The sequence below is a fragment of the Leptidea sinapis genome, chromosome 24 (genome assembly GCF_905404315.1).
Source record: "Leptidea sinapis chromosome 24, ilLepSina1.1, whole genome shotgun sequence".
NCBI classification, from domain to species: Eukaryota; Metazoa; Arthropoda; class Insecta; order Lepidoptera; family Pieridae; genus Leptidea; species Leptidea sinapis.
Window position 1 is genome coordinate 8,430,129 of NC_066288.1, and position 20,679 is coordinate 8,450,807.

Here is a 20,679-nt window from a genome sequence, read left to right on the forward strand (position 1 = left end):
TATTATTCTGTAGACAGATTAGCCTAGTTATCCAATGCGGAAATATGGCCAGTGTACTTTATACTATACGTTACATATTATTAATTAACTAGCTGTACCGACAGACGATATTCTGTCATTAGAAAAAAATATGATGTAAGTATTCGGGAATAATGTAGACTAAAGCCATCAGAAATGTCTAATCATATTGAATTAGCTAAAAATGAAGCTAAAACGTATTTTTGTATGATCATACCTCTCAACAACCGTGCGTTGTTTGTAGTAGGCAAGGGATGAATATATACAAAAATGTAAACAAAAACTTGACTAATTATATATCCACCTCGAAAACCACGCTATCCATTGGTAAAAACAGAAGGAAATTCAGTGGATTATTTTTAGAGTTTACAGACAGACAGACGCTGCGGAGGATTATGTTTTATAATATGTATTGATTAAATATATAAATTATTGTAAATATCTTAGAATAAAAATAGCTTTTTTGGCCCAACCAAAAAAGTATTTATAATTTTATGCATTACGTAAAATTCATTTTAATGCAGCACATTGTGTGAATATGAAAGGATAATAAATATACAATTAGTGAAAACAAATAGCCAATCCATTAGTTTTTACTAAAAGGAAAATAATTGTTGTATTAATTATCATAATAGGCATTTTAAAAATCTTAAGCAGAAATGGTAAGCGGCTTTTAAGATTTTAAAAACATTTAAAAAGCAAAAATAAACATTTTTCTTATTTAAAAAATAGCACATAATTTAAAAAAAAATATTTAGAACAAAATAGTTGTTATAATAATTATCATAATAGATATTGAAATAATCAATAATAAGGCTTTTAAAATTTTAAAAATATTGAAAACGCAAACATAATATAACGTGTTTAAATCCAAGCTAAATATATTCTAAATAAGAACTAAATATGGACAATATGTAACGCAATAAATAAAAAAATATTACCTGTTTTAAAAAAGCCGGCGAAAACTTTATCATATTTTTATTAAAACACTTGCAACAATATAACTATCACGTATTTGACTGCAATGTTCGTCGCACAGTCAACCGTAGCGACTTGGTCTTCACGAGGTACTGCCTCCAAAGCGGCCGCTAACATTGCTAAACATTTGACCGGTTTGATAAAAAAAAATATCACAGATGTGTTACAATCACCATTTTATACCTATACGTACAATTCTTAGCGATATTAAGACAACTATCGGTATACTCAGTTTTTTTTTTCATAAATCATAAATTACTAACCAGTTATCATAAGACAACTCGAATAATTTAACTTAAATTACATCGAATAAGAAGAAAAAAATATCACAGATATGTTAAATCACCATTTTATACCTATACTTACTGTTCTAGCCATTATATTACATTATATTGAGCCAACTACCGGTACACTCAGGTTTTTTTTTAATAATTAATAAATTATTATCAAGTTATCATAGACAACTCAAATAATTAAATTAAACTTATATTACAACTAATAAGAAGTTAGGTTTTCGAAGATTCAGTATTATCCATTACTAGCTGACCCGGCAAACGTTGTTTTGCCATATAAAGTATAATTCACGCGATAGTTTTATAAGTAATAAAATATTGCCTATATTATAGCCTGTACATCATTTTGTTCTATTGTCAATAGTTTTTGCAGCGCACGCAAAAATAGGTTTTCGATTTTACACCTTGTGTTACAAAATAGCAATTTTATTACGGATCCCTAATTTTGAAAAAAAACCATAGCCTATAGCCTTCCTCGATAAATGGACTACCCAACACTGAAAGAATCATTCAAATCGGACCAGTAGTACCAGAGATTAGCGCGTTCAAACAAACACTGCAGCTTTATAATATTAGTATAGATAAAAAAGCATTCATCAAAGAAAAAAAACAATAACATTCAGATTCTAAGACTACGCCACTAATAGGTGCGAAATTTAATTGTTAATAATTTTGCAGGACGCAGCATTTATAATAGCATTTATAATTTTATACATGGAAACCACGGCCATTTCTCTAATAGTAGTTTTATAATCTATGTGTATTTATTGACGCCCGTTCCCAATATACTATCTACAGATAGAGATATATTACTACCTTCTGCTGTCAGTAATTAGCTGTCAATAATCTGAAGCTGTCCCAATATACCCGATAAGACATTCTTATCATACTGGGACGCGTGAATTGCAATTTCCATCTAAACTTCTATCGCTGGTAAGAGATATATGTATACGTCGTCCCATTGACAGACAGCGTGTACGGATAAGGTGAGTTACCGTCAATAAAATTATTGGGACAGAAAAGTCAACGATAGTTACGATTTTTATCTCAAGTAAGAGATAGACTGAATATTGGGAACTGCCGTTAATGAATTGTTAATTAAATACTGTCTAACAAATATACTAAACTTATTATAATAAATTTAATAAGAAGAGATTTTATCATAGATTCGCCACGGTTTACTAAAACATCTTTGCTTGTATAATGGTTGTATGTGTTCAAAACCTATGTTAAAAAAGGAAAATGGCGGGTATATGCTTTAACTTTGAATGATAGCTACATATGAATTGTGATCGCCGCTCCTAATCTTTTATCGGAAAAAAAAACATTTTTGTTAATTAAATTACTTATAAGATTTTAGTTTTCCTTTTGGTTGATACTTATATAAATAAAAAAGAGTGTGTGTATATACCAGAAATAAAATAAATCTACTATCACCGTCGTATATGAAATTGTTTTAATAAAAACACCAAAATAATATTTATTTATTCACTCTGTTTAATTGTACTGTTACGAAACACGTGTTCTAAATATAAAAATACTAGAATATATAACTTGAACATAATAATTATCGATTTTCATGCCACCTAGAACGAACTTCACGATGTAGCATTCAGGTGTCGGTGAGCGCGCGCATCGTAAAAATTCACTCTCATAATTTTTCTCCATCGCGCCAAAAGAAGTATAACTTCAAAAAGATCGATAAAACATCATATTCACATTCATATATCCCGGTAGGTGCAAACATTTATATGATGAATATGGATGTTTGTTTCAGAGTCATGGTTGTTTACATGTATTTACGTTTATTTAAGTATGTATATAAAATTATTTTAAATATATCGTTGTCTTGCAACCCATAGTACAGGCTATGTCTAATGTGGGGCAAGATTATTTGTGTACAAGTGTGTCAATATATTATTATTATATATATATTCAAAATAGGATTTAATAAACCACTGATTGAGCGTCAGAATCCACCACGCATTCGAAAGAAGACCGGTCCCAAGACACTCAACTGGTTTCTATTTTAATATTGCAATCATTTTCATTGATAACGTAATTTATGTTATATAGCACCTTTACCACATGAACCTTTTTAGAATACTTTTGAATTCCGTAACATTCAAAGACTTACCCACTAACTCGACTTACCGAGTAGTAGGCATAATACAATAACAAGTAATGATGTGTCTACGGTTATTAATGTTATTCTATGTATTTTGGTTATAATCTAAATTATGTTTAAGCATCTCTCACGAGAGCACTTGTCCTCGAAAGCAATATATAAAATGCCTACAAATCGTACACCACAAACACGCACACAAACTATAATGCATACAATCATCTGCTATCAAATCAGATTTATTCAAATAGGTCAAATAATGATACAGACCACGATAGATAACCACCAATTCTGAAAGGATAGGGTTTTAATGAAAAGAAGTAACAAGAAATTAATTACCACTGTTTTAAATAAATATTTACAGATTCATCATTTCAGAGATCATTTTTGTAACAATCTAAGCAGAGCATTGGAACAAGAATGGACAAGAACAACAACCAGTGGGAGCCTCCTTTGCACAGGATGCCGGCTAGATTATAGGTACCACAATTTTAGTTTTTGACGTTTGATTATTTTTGTCGCGTCAGTTTGCATATATTGTAATTGAAATGATTTGTAAATTGCATTATTTTTAATGCAATTTAACTACTTAATAAATAATGCAATTTAAATAATAAATTTAATGCAAAGTAAGAACTTGTTACACCTAATCTGTTTTGAAAAGAGCAACCTTAGAGTTTCTTTCTCATTCTTCTCTGAGGAAATCTGCCTTCCGAATGAGCTGTATAAAAATGACATATTTCAAATGGAATATGAATGATTTGCCTATGAAAAAAAAATTTGATTTAATTTGAATTGACTAGGTATGTATATATCGAGAATAGTGTTCGCATTTCTAGCAACTAGTCATAAATGTTAACAAACCTTATTTATAGCAGGAAATAAAACTACTACCATCTCTACAGTGATGCAAGTAGGTACAATGATAATAATATATTTTTCTAATATATAAAATTCTCGTGTCATGGTGTTAAACATTTAACTCCTTCGAAACGGCTTGACCGACACTCATGAAATTTGAAGTGCATATTGGGTAGGTCTGAGAATCGGACAACATCTATTTTTCATCCCCCTAAATGTTAAGGGTGGTCCACACCAATTTTTTTTTACATTTTTTTAAAAATTTGTTTGATTATGAGTCAGTATTAAAAAATACATACAACTTCAAATTTTCACCCATCTACGATCAACAGTTACTTTTGTATCGCGATTTTAATATCGGCAATACAACGTTTGCTGTGTCAGCTAGTCTAATATATACATTTTAATAAGATTTGTTTGTCGTCTTAGTACGAGTTAATTTTTAGATTTCTATATTATTCAATTGCATATGGTATTGTTATTTAGTAGCATAGAAAAGCGTTCTATGCTTTACGGTTTTACAAATTAAGATTAAAGATTGGTCTCCGCTGCGCTCCAACTAGATACCGCACTACCGAAGAATAATTGCTTTTTCATTACGGCTTGCGTGGCATCTTGACACTCAATGGCATCTTTCAAATTTGGTAACATTCGCTTCGTGTTATTTTACATTGTAATTAATAAAATACAAAATACTTTCTGATGATATGTGATCCCAGTGTCTTTCTTATTTCTTGTAGTATTATTTTTACAAAGTTTTACTACGCATCGCGCATTTTCAATTTTTTATCAAATTATAACAGAACATGTTGCACGTTGCCGCACTTTCTATGTCTGCGTTTTCTAGTTGGAGCACAGCGGAGAACAATTATTCTTAATCTAAGATTAACACATTAAAATGCAGGTTCTTGGACAATTGACTGATGACGTAAGATAACAGTTCCTAATTCAGATATCGGATCGGACGCTGTATACGATTTCATTGTATTCGTACATCGTGTTCGTACTTCATAACATTTCTCACGAAAAATACCCGGAAGTTTATTCATCTTCTGTTTTATACTCAGATAAAGTCTGTTTTGGAAAATACACACCGCATTGGTTTTAGAGATAGTTAAGATAGTAGGATTCTATTATCTAAAAAAAAATAACATTTCGGACAGATTATTCGGTCTTGCCTTCAAAATTTATATACCACTTAAGGTATTTTATGGAAATTTACAAATTTACTTGATGTGATTGATAAATCACTTAAAAATATTATCTAAAAACTGTTTTGAATTGCGTGATTCCAGATCGTGCATGGTTTGCCTTACCAGCGTTTTTATCTTCTGTAATTTATAATTTGTGGGCTTCAAAAATAAATTTGAAACGGGTATCTCATTTCGTTTTCTTTGTTGGTTATTAAATATTATGACAGAAAACCATACAATAATTTGTTAACAATCCGTTTAGAACACTGACCACTGGACAGGCTGTTCCATATGTTTGAAAGCAAATTCTTTGTGCCTATTTGAAGCGCTACTCACGAGCGTCCAGAAAACTAATTTTGACGTATAATACAAATGGCTGCTAGGGAAAGTACAATGCTCTAAAGTGTTTTTACATTTTGAATTAATTCGGTCGTTTTCCGTGTTATCTATACTTCAAGAATCAAGGAAATAAAGTACACATTTTGTTTTGTAAATAGTTTCCCACTATCTATGTTGTTCACTAGTTTTAGTACCGCAGACTCTCGCTACAAGGCCAACAGCGCCAAAATGGCGAATATCAAACAGGCACAGAAGCACTTTGACTACCATCAGTCCATGGTATATAGTAGAGGTCAGTGGTTCAAAGTATTTTTGCCTTTGTTAATTTAACTTTTCGTAATGTTGGCATTACTATCTTGTCATTACTAGTAGCTCAGATAAACAATTAATTTATTTCTGTGAATATTTTATTGGCATAAAAATGCATAAAGGGCATTTATTTTCTCAAAATTGATTCTTTTGAATTCTTTTTAACGTCATTTCTAACATTACCACGTCTTCGGAAATAAATGGCGCTCTGAGAGAGAAGAAGCGGCACAAGACACTTCCCAGCATTCGTTTTTTGTGCTCTTTTTAATAAAATATACAATAGTGTACTATCATTGTCATTGCTATAAAATAATCATAATCTAATCCCAGGCTGTCCGATCACTGGAGTATTTACGACGGAGCCATTTCTTGATAAAACATTTACATTTAATTATAGATTATGCCTGTACAGTGGCTGGGACTTTATTATAAAAGTGTATACATCTAGAATTAGTTACAAGCAATCTCTTATTTCTAGTGTTATTAAAATGAAAATCACTATTTAGAGCAAAAAGGTGACGATTTTTATGAACGTATATTAAATTCTCATAAATGTACTGGCAATGAACAGTCATAGTATTTATTTTGTAAATTTTTCTTTGAGTGACTGTCTATAACCAAGCTGATATTATATAGCAAGAACAACTCTCTTTTACAAAGCAAACACTATATCAATGTCAGCAGCATGACCCCACAATACCGTACGTCATGATCCTGTGAAAATAACTGAAGTACACTGATCTAGCGGTAGCAACATTCGTGTTCTCTAATCTTTCTAAATGGTGTATGCCGCAGAGCTGAGTCTATCTGCTAGTTGGGCAACATGTGGACCCCACTGAAACTTTATATACAACAAACCCAAGAAGACCGTAGTGTTCACAAATTACAATCTCTGGTCATTTATAAGTATGTTGGTTTGTTAATAGCGCCAAAAATACTTAAGACTAATATAATTTTGCTCTTCGCTTCGAAATGGCTATGATAGCTCCTCCAATTCTAATTGAAAATATTCGAAAACTTGTAGCTGCCTGTCATACTTACGGTAAAATAGATTTACCCACAATTTATTTTTTCCCCTTATCAAGTTATACGTAAGTTGAAATTACCGTTCTAACTACCGACTAAAATAAATACTTAGTAAAATTAATCAAAAATTTAGAATTTTGTTTCATTCGTTTTAAGAAGATACTAAGTTTATGTTCATTGTTGCAAATAGTTATTATTCTGTAGACAGATTAGCCTAGTTATCCAATGCGGAAATATGGCCAGTGTACTTTATACTATACGTTACATATTATTAATTAACTAGCTGTACCGACAGACGATATTCTGTCATTAGAAAAAAATATGATGTAAGTATTCGGGAATAATGTAGACTAAAGCCATCAGAAATGTCTAATCATATTGAATTAGCTAAAAATGAAGCTAAAACGTATTTTTGTATGATCATACCTCTCAACAACCGTGCGTTGTTTGTAGTAGGCAAGGGATGAATATATACAAAAGTGTAAACAAAAACTTGACTAATTATATATCTACCTCGAAAACCACGCTATCCATTGGTAAAAACAGAAGGAAATTCAGTGGATTATTTTTAGAGTTTACAGACAGACAGACGCTGCGGAGGATTATGTTTTATAATATGTATTGATTAAATATATAAATTATTGTAAATAACTTAGAATAAAAATAGCTTTTTTGGCCCAACCAAAAAAGTATTTATAATTTTATGCATTACGTAAAATTCATTTAAATCCAGCACATTGTGTGAATATGAAAGGATAATAAAAATACAATTAGTGAAAACAAATAGCCAATCCATTAGTTCTTACTAAAAGGAAAATAATTGTTGTATTAATTATCATAATAGGCATTTTAAAAATCTTAAGCAGAAATGGTAAGCGGCTTTTAAGATTTTAAAAACATTTAAAAAGCAAAAATAAACATTTTTCTTATTTAAAAAATAGCACATAATTTAAAAAAAAATATTTAGAACAAAATAGTTGTTATAATAATTATCATAATAGATATTGAAATAATCAATAATAAGGCTTTTAAAATTTTAAAAATAATGAAAACACAAACATAATATAACGTGTTTAAATCCAAATAAATATATTCTAAATAAGAACTAAATATTGTCAATATGTAACGCAATAAATAAAAAAATATTACCTGTTTTAGAAAAGCCGGCGAAAACTTTATCATATTTTTATTAAAACACTTGCAACAATATAACTATCACGTATTTGACTGCAATGTTCGTCGCACAGTCAACCGTAGCGACTTGGTCTTCACGAGGTACTGCCTCCAAAGCGGCCGCTAACATTGCTAAACATTTGACCGGTTTGATAAAAAAAATATCACAGATGTGTTACAATCACCATTTTATACCTATACGTACAATTCTTAGCGATATTAAGACAACTATCGGTATACTCGGTTTTTTTTTCATAAATCATAAATTATTAACCAGTTATCATAAGACAACTCGAATAATTTAACTTAAATTACATCGAATAAGAAGAAAAAAATATCACAGATATGTTAAATCACCATTTTATACCTATACTTACTGTTCTAGCCATTATATTACATTATATTGAGCCAACTACCGGTACACTCAGGTTTTTTTTTAATAATTAATAAATTATTATCAAGTTATCATAGACAACTCAAATAATTAAATTAAACTTATATTACAACTAATAAGAAGTTAGGTTTTCGAAGATTCAGTATTATCCATTACTAGCTGACCCAGCAAACGTTGTTTTGCCATATAAAGTATAATTCACGCGATAGTTTTATAAGTAATAAAATATTGCCTATATTATAGCCTGTATATCATTTTGTTCTATTGTCAATAGTTTTTGCAGCGCACGCAAAAATAGGTTTTCGATTTTACACCTTGTGTTACAAAATAGCAATTTTATAACGGATCCCTAATTTTGAAAAAAAAACATATCCTATAGCCTTCCTCGATAAATGGACTACCCAACACTGAAAGAATCATTCAAATCGGACCAGTAGTACCAGAGATTAGCGCGTTCAAACAAACACTGCAGCTTTATAATATTAGTATAGATAAAAAAGCATTCATCAAAGAAAAAAAACAATAACATTCAGATTCTAAGACTACGCCACTAATAGGTGCGACATTTAATTGTTAATAATTTTGCAGGACGCAGCATTTATAATAGCATTTATAATTTTATACATGGAAACCACGGCCATTTCTCTAATAGTAGTTTTATAATCTATGTGTATTTATTGACGCCCGTTCCCAATATACTATCTACAGATAGAGATATATTACTACCTCTGCTGTCAGTAATTAGCTGTCAATAATCTGAAGCTGTCCCAATATCGGGTATATAAGACATTCTTATCATACTGGGACGCGTGAATTGCAATTTCCATCTAAACTTCTATCGCTGGTAAGCGATATATGTATACGTCGTCCCATTGACACACAGCGTGTACGGATAAGGTGAGTTACCGTCAATAAAATTATTGGGACAGAAGATTTTAGTTTTCCTTTTGGTTGATACTTATATAAATAAAAAAGAGTGTGTGTATATACCAGAAATAAAATAAATCTACTATCACCGTCGTATATGAAATTGTTTTAATAAAAACACCAAAATAATATTTATTTATTCACTCTGTTTAATTGTACTGTTACGAAACACGTGTTCTAAATATAAAAATACTAGAATATATAACTTGAACATAATAATTATCGATTTTCATGCCACCTAGAACGAACTTCACGATGTAGCATTCAGGTGTCGGTGAGCGCGCGCATCGTAAAAATTCACTCTCATCATTTTTCTCCATCGCGCCAAAAGAAGTATAACTTGAAAAAGATCGATAAAACATCATATTCACATTCATATATCCCGGTAGGTGCAAACATTTATATGATGAATATGGATGTTTGTTTCAGAGTCATGGTTGTTTACATGTATTTACGTTTATTTAAGTATGTATATAAAATTATTTTAAATATATCGGTGTCTTGCAACCCATAGTACAGGCTATGTCTAATGTGGGGCAAGATTATTTGTGTACAAGTGTGTCAATCTATTATTATTATATATCTATTCAAAATAGGATTTAATAAACCACTGATTGAGCGTCAGAATCCACCACGCATTCGAAAGAAGACCGGCCCCAAGACACTCAACTGGTTTCTATTTTAATATTGCAATCATTTTCATTGATAACGTAATTTATTGTATATAGTACCTTTACCACATGAACCTTTTTAGAATACTTTTGAATTCCGTAACATTCAAAGACTTACCCACTAACTCGACTTACCGAGTAGTAGGCATAATACAATAACAAGTAATGATGTGTCTACGGTTATTAATGTTATTCTATGTATTTCGGTTATAATCTAAATTATGTTTAAGCATCTCTCACGAGAGCACTTGTCCTCGAAAGCAATATATAAAATGCCTACAAATCGTACACCACAAACACGCACACAAACTATAATGCATACAATCATCTGTTATCAAATCTGATTCATTCAAATAGGTCAAATAATGATACAGACCACCATAGATAACCACCAATTCTGAAAGGATAGGGTTTTAATGAAAAGAAGTAACAAGAAATTAATTACCACTGTTTTAAATAAATATTTACAGATTCATCATTTCAGAGATCATTTTTGTAACAATCTAAGCAGAGCATTGAAACAAGAATGGACAAGAACAACAACCAGTGGGAGGCTCCTTTGCAGAGGATGCCGGCTAGATTATAGGTACCACAATTTTAGTTTTTGACGTTTGATTATTTTTGTCGCGTCAGTTTGCATATATTGTAATTGAAATGATTTGTAAATTGCATTATTTTTAATGCAATTTAACTACTTAATAAATAATGCAATTTAAATAATAAATTTAATGCAAAGTAAGAACTTGTTACACCTAATCTGTTTTGAAAAGAGCAACCTTAGAGTTTCTTTCTCATTCTTCTCTGAGGAAATCTGCCTTCCGAATGAGCTGTATAAAAATGACATATTTCAAATGGAATATGAATGATTTGCCTATGAAAAAAAAATTTGATTTAATTTGAATTGACTAGGTATGTATATATCGAGAATAGTGTTCGCATTTCTAGCAACTAGTCATAAATGTTAACAAACCTTATTTATAGCAGGAAATAAAACTACTACCATCTCTACAGTGATGCAAGTAGGTACAATGATAATAATATATTTTTCTAATATATAAAATTCTCGTGTCATGGTGTTAAACATTTAACTCCTTCGAAACGGCTTGACCGACACTCATGAAATTTGAAGTGCATATTGGGTAGGTCTGAGAATCGGACAACATCTATTTTTCATCCCCCTAAATGTTAAGGGTGGTCCACACCAATTTTTTTTTACATTTTTTTAAAAATTTGTTTGATTATGAGTCAGTATTAAAAAATACATACAACTTCAAATTTTCACCCATCTACGATCAACAGTTACTTTTGTATCGCGATTTTAATATCGGCAATACAACGTTTGCTGTGTCAGCTAGTCTAATATATACATTTTAATAAGATTTGTTTGTCGTCTTAGTACGAGTTAATTTTTAGATTTCTATATTATTCAATTGCATATGGTATTGTTATTTAGTAGCATAGAAAAGCGTTCTATGCTTTACGGTTTTACAAATTAAGATTAAAGATTGGTCTCCGCTGCGCTCCAACTAGATACCGCACTACCGAGAATAATTGCTTTTTCATTACGGCTTGCGTGGCATCTTGACACTCAATGGCATCTTTCAAATTTGGTAACATTCGCTTCGTGTTATTTTACATTGTAATTAATAAAATACAAAATACTTTCTGATGATATGTGATCCCAGTGTCTTTCTTATTTCTTGTAGTATTATTTTTACAAAGTTTTACTACGCATCGCGCATTTTCAATTTTTTATCAAATTATAACAGAACATGTTGCACGTTGCCGCACTTTCTATGTCTGCGTTTTCTAGTTGGAGCACAGCGGAGAACAATTATTCTTAATCTAAGATTAACACATTAAAATGCAGGTTCTTGGACAATTGACTGATGACGTAAGATAACAGTTCCTAATTCAGATATCGGATCGGACGCTGTATACGATTTCATTGTATTCGTACATCGTGTTCGTACTTCATAACATTTCTCACGAAAAATACCCGGAAGTTTATTCATCTTCTGTTTTATACTCAGATAAAGTCTGTTTTGGAAAATACACACCGCATTGGTTTTAGAGATAGTTAAGATAGTAGGATTCTATTATCTAAAAAAAAATAACATTTCGGACAGATTATTCGGTCTTGCCTCTTTGCTTCAAAATTTATATACCACTTAAGGTATTTTATGGAAATTTACAAATTTACTTGATGTGATTGATAAATCACTTAAAAATATTATCTAAAAACTGTTTTGAATTGCGTGATTCCAGATCGTGCATGGTTTGCCTTACCAGCGTTTTTATCTTCTGTAATTTATAATTTGTGGGCTTCAAAAATAAATTTCAAACGGGAATCTCATTTCGTTTTCTTTGTTGGTTATTAAATATTATGACAGAAAACCATACAATAATTTGTTAACAATCCGTTTAGAACACTGACCACTGGACAGGCTGTTCCATATGTTTGAAAGCAAATTCTTTGTGCCTATTTGAAGCGCTACTCACGAGCGTCCAGAAAACTAATTTTGACGTATAATACAAATGGCTGCTAGGGAAAGTACAATGCTCTAAAGTGTTTTTACATTTTGAATTAATTCGGTCGTTTTCCGTGTTATCTATACTTCAAGAATCAAGGAAATAAAGTACACATTTTGTTTTGTAAATAGTTTCCCACTATCTATGTTGTTCACTAGTTTTAGTACCGCAGACTCTCGCTACAAGGCCAACAGCGCCAAAATGGCGAATATCAAACAGGCACAGAAGCACTTTGACTACCATCAGTCCATGGTATATAGTAGAGGTCAGTGGTTCAAAGTATTTTTGCCTTTGTTAATTTAACTTTTCGTAATGTTGGCATTACTATCTTGTCATTACTAGTAGCTCAGATAAACAATTAATTTATTTCTGTGAATATTTTATTGGCATAAAAATGCATAAAGGGCATTTATTTTCTCAAAATTGATTCTTTTGAATTCTTTTTAACGTCATTTCTAACATTACCACGTCTTCGGAAATAAATGGCGCTCTGAGAGAGAAGAAGCGGCACAAGACACTTCCCAGCATTCGTTTTTTGTGCTCTTTTTAATAAAATATACAATAGTGTACTATCATTGTCATTGCTATAAAATAATCATAATCTAATCCCAGGCTGTCCGATCACTGGAGTATTTACGACGGAGCCATTTCTTGATAAAACATTTACATTTAATTATAGATTATGCCTGTACAGTGGCTGGGACTTTATTATAAAAGTGTATACATCTAGAATTAGTTACAAGCAATCTCTTATTTCTAGTGTTATTAAAATGAAAATCACTATTTAGAGCAAAAAGGTGACGATTTTTATGAACGTATATTAAATTCTCATAAATGTACTGGCAATGAACAGTCATAGTATTTATTTTGTAAATTTTTCTTTGAGTGACTGTCTATAACCAAGCTGATATTATATAGCAAGAACAACTCTCTTTTACAAAGCAAACACTATATCAATGTCAGCAGCATGACCCCACAATACCGTACGTCATGATCCTGTGAAAATAACTGAAGTACACTGATCTAGCGGTAGCAACATTCGTGTTCTCTAATCTTTCTAAATGGTGTATGCCGCAGAGCTGAGTCTATCTGCTAGTTGGGCAACATGTGGACCCCACTGAAACTTTATATACAACAAACCCAAGAAGACCGTAGTGTTCACAAATTACAATCTCTGGTCATTTATAAGTATGTTGGTTTGTTAATAGCGCCAAAAATACTTAAGACTAATATAATTTTGCTCTTCGCTTCGAAATGGCTATGATAGCTCCTCCAATTCTAATTTAAAATATTCGAAAACTTGTAGCTGCCTGTCACACTTACGGTAAAATAGATATAACCACAATTTATTTTTTCCCCTTATCAAGTTATACGTAAGTTGAAATTACCGTTCTAACTACCGACTAAAATAAATACTTAGTAAAATTAATCAAAAATTGAGAATTTTGTTTCATTCGTTTTAAGAATATACTAAGTTTATGTTCATTGTTGCAAATAGTTATTATTCTGTAGACAGATTAGCCTAGTTATCCAATGCGGAAATATGGCCAGTGTACTTTATACTATACGTTACATATTATTAATTAACTTAACTAGCTGTACCGACAGACGATATTCTGTCATTAGAAAAAAATATGATGTAAGTATTCGGGAATAATGTAGACTAAAGCCATCAGAAATGTCTAATCATATTGAATTAGCTAAAAATGAAGCTAAAACGTATTTTTGTATGATCATACCTCTCAACGACCGTGCGTTGTTTGTAGTAGGCAAGGGATGAATATATACAAAAATGTAAACAAAAACTTGACTAATTATATACTAAAATCTTCCTCGAAAACCACGCTATCCATTGGTAAAAACAGAAGGAAATTCAGTGGATTATTTTTAGAGTTTACAGACAGACAGACGCTGCGGAGGATTATGTTTTATAATATGTATTGATTAAATATATAAACTATTGTAAATATGTTAGAATATAAATAGCTTTTTTGGCCCAACCAAAAAAGTATTTATAATTTTATGCATTACGTAAAATTCATTTTAATCCAGCACATTGTGTGAATATGAAAGGATAATAAAAATACAATTAGTGAAAACAAATAGCCAATCCATTAGTTTTTACTAAAAGGAAAATAATGGTTGTATTAATTATCATAATAGGCATTTTAAAAATCTTAAGCAGAAATGGTAAGCGGCTTTTAAGATTTTAAAAACATTTAAAAAGCAAAAATAAACATTTTTCTTATTTAAAAAATAGCACATAATTTAAAAAAAATATTTAGAACAAAATAGTTGTTATAATAATTATCATAATAGATATTTAAATAATCAATAATAAGGCTTTTAAAATTTTAAAAATATTGAAAACGCAAACATAATATAACGTGTTTAAATCCAAGCTAAATATATTCTAAATAAGAACTAAATATGGACAATATGTAACGCAATAAATAAATAAATATTACCTGTTTTGAAAAAGCCGGCGAAAACTTTATCATATTTTTATTAAAACACTTGCAACAATATAACTATCACGTATTTGACTGCAATGTTCGTCGCACAGTCAACCGTAGCGACTTGGTCTTCACGAGGTACTGCCTCCAAAGCGGCCGCTAACATTGCTAAACATTTGACCGGTTTGATAAAAAAAAATATCACAGATGTGTTACAATCACCATTTTATACCTATACGCACAATTCTTAGCGATATTAAGACAACTATCGGTATACTCAGTTTTTTTTTTTCATAAATCATAAATTACTAACCAGTTATCATAAGACAACTCGAATAATTTAACTTAAATTACATCGAATAAGAAGAAAAAAATATCACAGATATGTTAAATCACCATTTTATACCTATACTTACTGTTCTAGCCATTATATTACATTATATTGAGCCAACTACCGGTACACTCAGGTTTTTTTTTAATAATTAATAAATTATTATCAAGTTATCATAGCCAACTCAAATAATTAAATTAAACTTATATTACAACTAATAAGAAGTTAGGTTTTCGAAGATTCAGAATTATCCATTACTAGCTGACCCGGCAAACGTTGTTTTGCCATATAAAGTATAATTCACGCGATAGTTTTATAAGTAATAAAATATTGCCTATATTATAGCCTGTACATCATTTTGTTCTATTGTCAATAGTTTTTGCAGCGCACGCAAAAATAGGTTTTCGATTCACACCACACATACACCTTGTGTTACAAAATAGCAATTTTATTACGGATCCCTAATTTTGAAAAAAAAACATATCCTATAGACTTCCTCGATAAATGGACTACCCAACACTGAAAGAATCCTTCAAATCGGACCAGTAGTACCAGAGATTAGCGCGTTCAAACAAACACTGCAGCTTTATAATATTAGTATAGATAAAAAAGCATTCATCAAAGAAAAAAAACAATAACATTCAGATTCTAAGACTACGCCACTAATAGGTGCGAAATTTAATTGTTAATAATTTTGCAGGACGCAGCATTTATAATAGCATTTATAATTTTATACATGGAAACCACGGCCATTTCTCTAATAGTAGTTTTATAATCTATGTGTATTTATTGACGCCCGTTCCCAATATACTATCTACAGATAGAGATATATTACTACCTTCTGCTGTCAGTAATTAGCTGTCAATAATCTGAAGCTGTCCCAATATCGGGTATATAAGACATTCTTATCATACTGGGACGCGTGAATTGCAATTTCCATCTAAACTTCTATCGCTGGTAAGCGATATATGTATACGTCGTCCCATTGACACACAGCGTGTACGGATAAGGTGAGTTACCGTCAATAAAATTATTGGGACAGAAGATTTTAGTTTTCCTTTTGGTTGATACTTATATAAATAAAAAAGAGTGTGTGTATATACCAGAAATAAAATAAATCTACTATCACCGTCGTATATGAAATTGTTTTAATAAAAACACCAAAATAATATTTATTTATTCACTCTGTTTAATTGTACTGTTACGAAACACGTGTTCTAAATATAAAAATACTAGAATATATAACTTGAACATAATAATTATCGATTTTCATGCCACCTAGAACGAACTTCACGATGTAGCATTCAGGTGTCGGTGAGCGCGCGCATCGTAAAAATTCACTCTCATAATTTTTCTCCATCGCGCCAAAAGAAGTATAACTTCAAAAAGATCGATAAAACATCATATTCACATTCATATATCCCGGTAGGTGCAAACATTTATATGATGAATATGGATGTTTGTTTCAGAGTCATGGTTGTTTACATGTATTTACGTTTATTTAAGTATGTATATAAAATTATTTTAAATATATCGTTGTCTTGCAACCCATAGTACAGGCTATGTCTAATGTGGGGCAAGATTATTTGTGTACAAGTGTGTCAATATATTATTATTATATATCTATTCAAAATAGGATTTAATAAACCACTGATTGAGCGTCAGAATCCACCACGCATTCGAAAGAAGACCGGTCCCAAGACACTCAACTGGTTTCTAATTTAATATTGCAATCATTTTCATTGATAACGTAATTTATGTTATATAGCACCTTTACCACATGAACCTTTTTAGAATACTTTTGAATTCCGTAACATTCAAAGACTTACCCACTAACTCGACTTACCGAGTAGTAGGCATAATACAATAACAAGTAATGATGTGTCTACGGTTATTAATGTTATTCTATGTATTTTGGTTATAATCTAAATTATGTTTAAGCATCTCTCACGAGAGCACTTGTCCTCGAAAGCAATATATAAAATGCCTACAAATCGTACACCACAAACACGCACACAAACTATAATGCATACAATCATCTGTTATCAAATCTGATTCATTCAAATAGGTCAAATAATGATACAGACCACCATAGATAACCACCAATTCTGAAAGGATAGGGTTTTAATGAAAAGAAGTAACAAGAAATTAATTACCACTGTTTTAAATAAATATTTACAGATTCATCATTTCAGAGATCATTTTTGTAACAATCTAAGCAGAGCATTGGAACAAGAATGGACAAGAACAACAACCAGTGGGAGGCTCCTTTGCACAGGATGCCGGCTAGATTATAGGTACCACAATTTTAGTTTTTGACGTTTGATTATTTTTGTCGCGTCAGTTTGCATATATTGTAATTGAAATGATTTGTAAATTGCATTATTTTTAATGCAATTTAACTACTTAATAAATAATGCAATTTAAATAATAAATTTAATGCAAAGTAAGAACTTGTTACACCTAATCTGTTTTGAAAAGAGCAACCTTAGAGTTTCTTTCTCATTCTTCTCTGAGGAAATCTGCCTTCCGAATGAGCTGTATAAAAATGACATATTTCAAATGGAATATGAATGATTTGCCTATGAAAAAAAAATTTGATTTAATTTGAATTGACTAGGTATGTATATATCGAGAATAGTGTTCGCATTTCTAGCAACTAGTCATAAATGTTAACAAACCTTATTTATAGCAGGAAATAAAACTACTACCATCTCTACAGTGATGCAAGTAGGTACAATGATAATAATATATTTTTCTAATATATAAAATTCTCGTGTCATGGTGTTAAACATTTAACTCCTTCGAAACGGCTTGACCGACACTCATGAAATTTGAAGTGCATATTGGGTAGGTCTGAGAATCGGACAACATCTATTTTTCATCCCCCTAAATGTTAAGGGTGGTCCACACCAATTTTTTTTTACATTTTTTTAAAAATTTGTTTGATTATGAGTCAGTATTAAAAAATACATACAACTTCAAATTTTCACCCATCTACGATCAACAGTTACTTTTGTATCGCGATTTTAATATCGGCAATACAACGTTTGCTGTGTCAGCTAGTCTAATATATACATTTTAATAAGATTTGTTTGTCGTCTTAGTACGAGTTAATTTTTAGATTTCTATATTATTCAATTGCATATGGTATTGTTATTTAGTAGCATAGAAAAGCGTTCTATGCTTTACGGTTTTACAAATTAAGATTAAAGATTGGTCTCCGCTGCGCTCCAACTAGATACCGCACTACCGAAGAATAATTGCTTTTTCATTACGGCTTGCGTGGCATCTTGACACTCAATGGCATCTTTCAAATTTGGTAACATTCGCTTCGTGTTATTTTACATTGTAATTAATAAAATACAAAATACTTTCTGATGATATGTGATCCCAGTGTCTTTCTTATTTCTTGTAGTATTATTTTTACAAAGTTTTACTACGCATCGCGCATTTTCAATTTTTTATCAAATTATAACAGAACATGTTGCACGTTGCCGCACTTTCTATGTCTGCGTTTTCTAGTTGGAGCACAGCGGAGAACAATTATTCTTAATGTAAGATTAACACATTAAAATGCAGGTTCTTGGACAATTGACTGATGACGTAAGATAACAGTTCCTAATTCAGATATCGGATCGGACGCTGTATACGATTTCATTGTATTCGTACATCGTGTTCGTACTTCATAACATTTCTCACGAAAAATACCCGGAAGTTTATTCATCTTCTGTTTTATACTCAGATAAAGTCTGTTTTGGAAAATACACACCGCATTGGTTTTAGAGATAGTTAAGATAGTAGGATTCTATTATCTAAAAAAAAATAACATTTCGGACAGATTATTCGGTCTTGCCTTCAAAATTTATATACCACTTAAGGTATTTTATGGAAAATTACAAATTTACTTGATGTGATTGATAAATCACTTAAAAATATTATCTAAAAACTGTTTTGAATTGCGTGATTCCAGATCGTGCATGGTTTGCCTTACCAGCGTTTTTATCTTCTGTAATTTATAATTTATGGGCTTCAAAAATAAATTTCAAACGGGTATCTCATTTCGTTTTCTTTGTTGGTTATTAAATATTATGACAGAAAACCATACAATAATTTGTTAACAATCCGTTTAGAACACTGACCACTGGACAGGCTGTTCCATATGTTTGAAAGCAAATTCTTTGTGCCTATTTGAAGCGCTACTCACGAGCGTCCAGAAAACTAATTTTGACGTATAATACAAATGGCTGCTAGGGAAAGTACAATGCTCTAAAGTGTTTTTACATTTTGAATTAATTCGGTCGTTTTCCGTGTTATCTATACTTCAAGAATCAAGGAAATAAAGTACACATTTTGTTTTGTAAATAGTTTCCCACTATCTATGTTGTTCACTAGTTTTAGTACCGCAGACTCTCGCTACAAGGCCAACAGCGCCAAAATGGCGAATATCAAACAGGCACAGAAGCACTTTGACTACCATCAGTCCATGGTATATAGTAGAGGTCAGTGGTTCAAAGTATTTTTGCCTTTGTTAATTTAACTTTTCGTAATGTTGGCATTACTATCTTGTCATTACTAGTAGCTCAGATAAACAATTAATTTATTTCTGTGAATATTTTATTGGCATAAAAATGCATAAAGGGCATTTATTTTCTCAAAATTGATTCTTATGAATTCTTTTTAACGTCATTTCTAACATTACCACGTCTTCGGAAATAAATGGCGCTCTGAGAGAGAAGAAGCGGCACAAGACACTTACCCAGCATTCGTTTTTTGTGCTCTTTTTAATAAAATATACAATATTGTACTATCATTGTCATTGCTATAAAATAATCATAATCTAATCCCAGGCTGTCCGATCACTGGAGTATTTACGACGGAGCCATTTCTTGATAAAACATTTACATTTAATTATAGATTATGCCTGTACAGTGGCTGGGACTTTATTATAAAAGTGTATACATCTAGAATTTGTTACAAGCAATCTCTTATTTCTAGTGTTATTAAAATGAAAATCACTATTTAGAGCAAAAAGGTGACGATTTTTATGAAC

The 20,679-nt window shown here is 31.0% G+C and overlaps 1 protein-coding gene across 1 annotated transcript in view; it reads right to left on the reverse strand.

The window, feature by feature from the left end:
* LOC126971792 (facilitated trehalose transporter Tret1-like) overlaps positions 1 to 8,396 on the reverse strand; it is a 56,274-nt gene extending 47,878 nt beyond the window's left edge. The window contains exon 1 of the mRNA XM_050818212.1: positions 8,292 to 8,396. The gene's annotated coding sequence lies outside the window, so the exon portion shown is untranslated. The remainder of the gene's footprint in view (positions 1 to 8,291) is intronic.
* Positions 8,397 to 20,679: the final 12,283 nt, after the last annotated feature.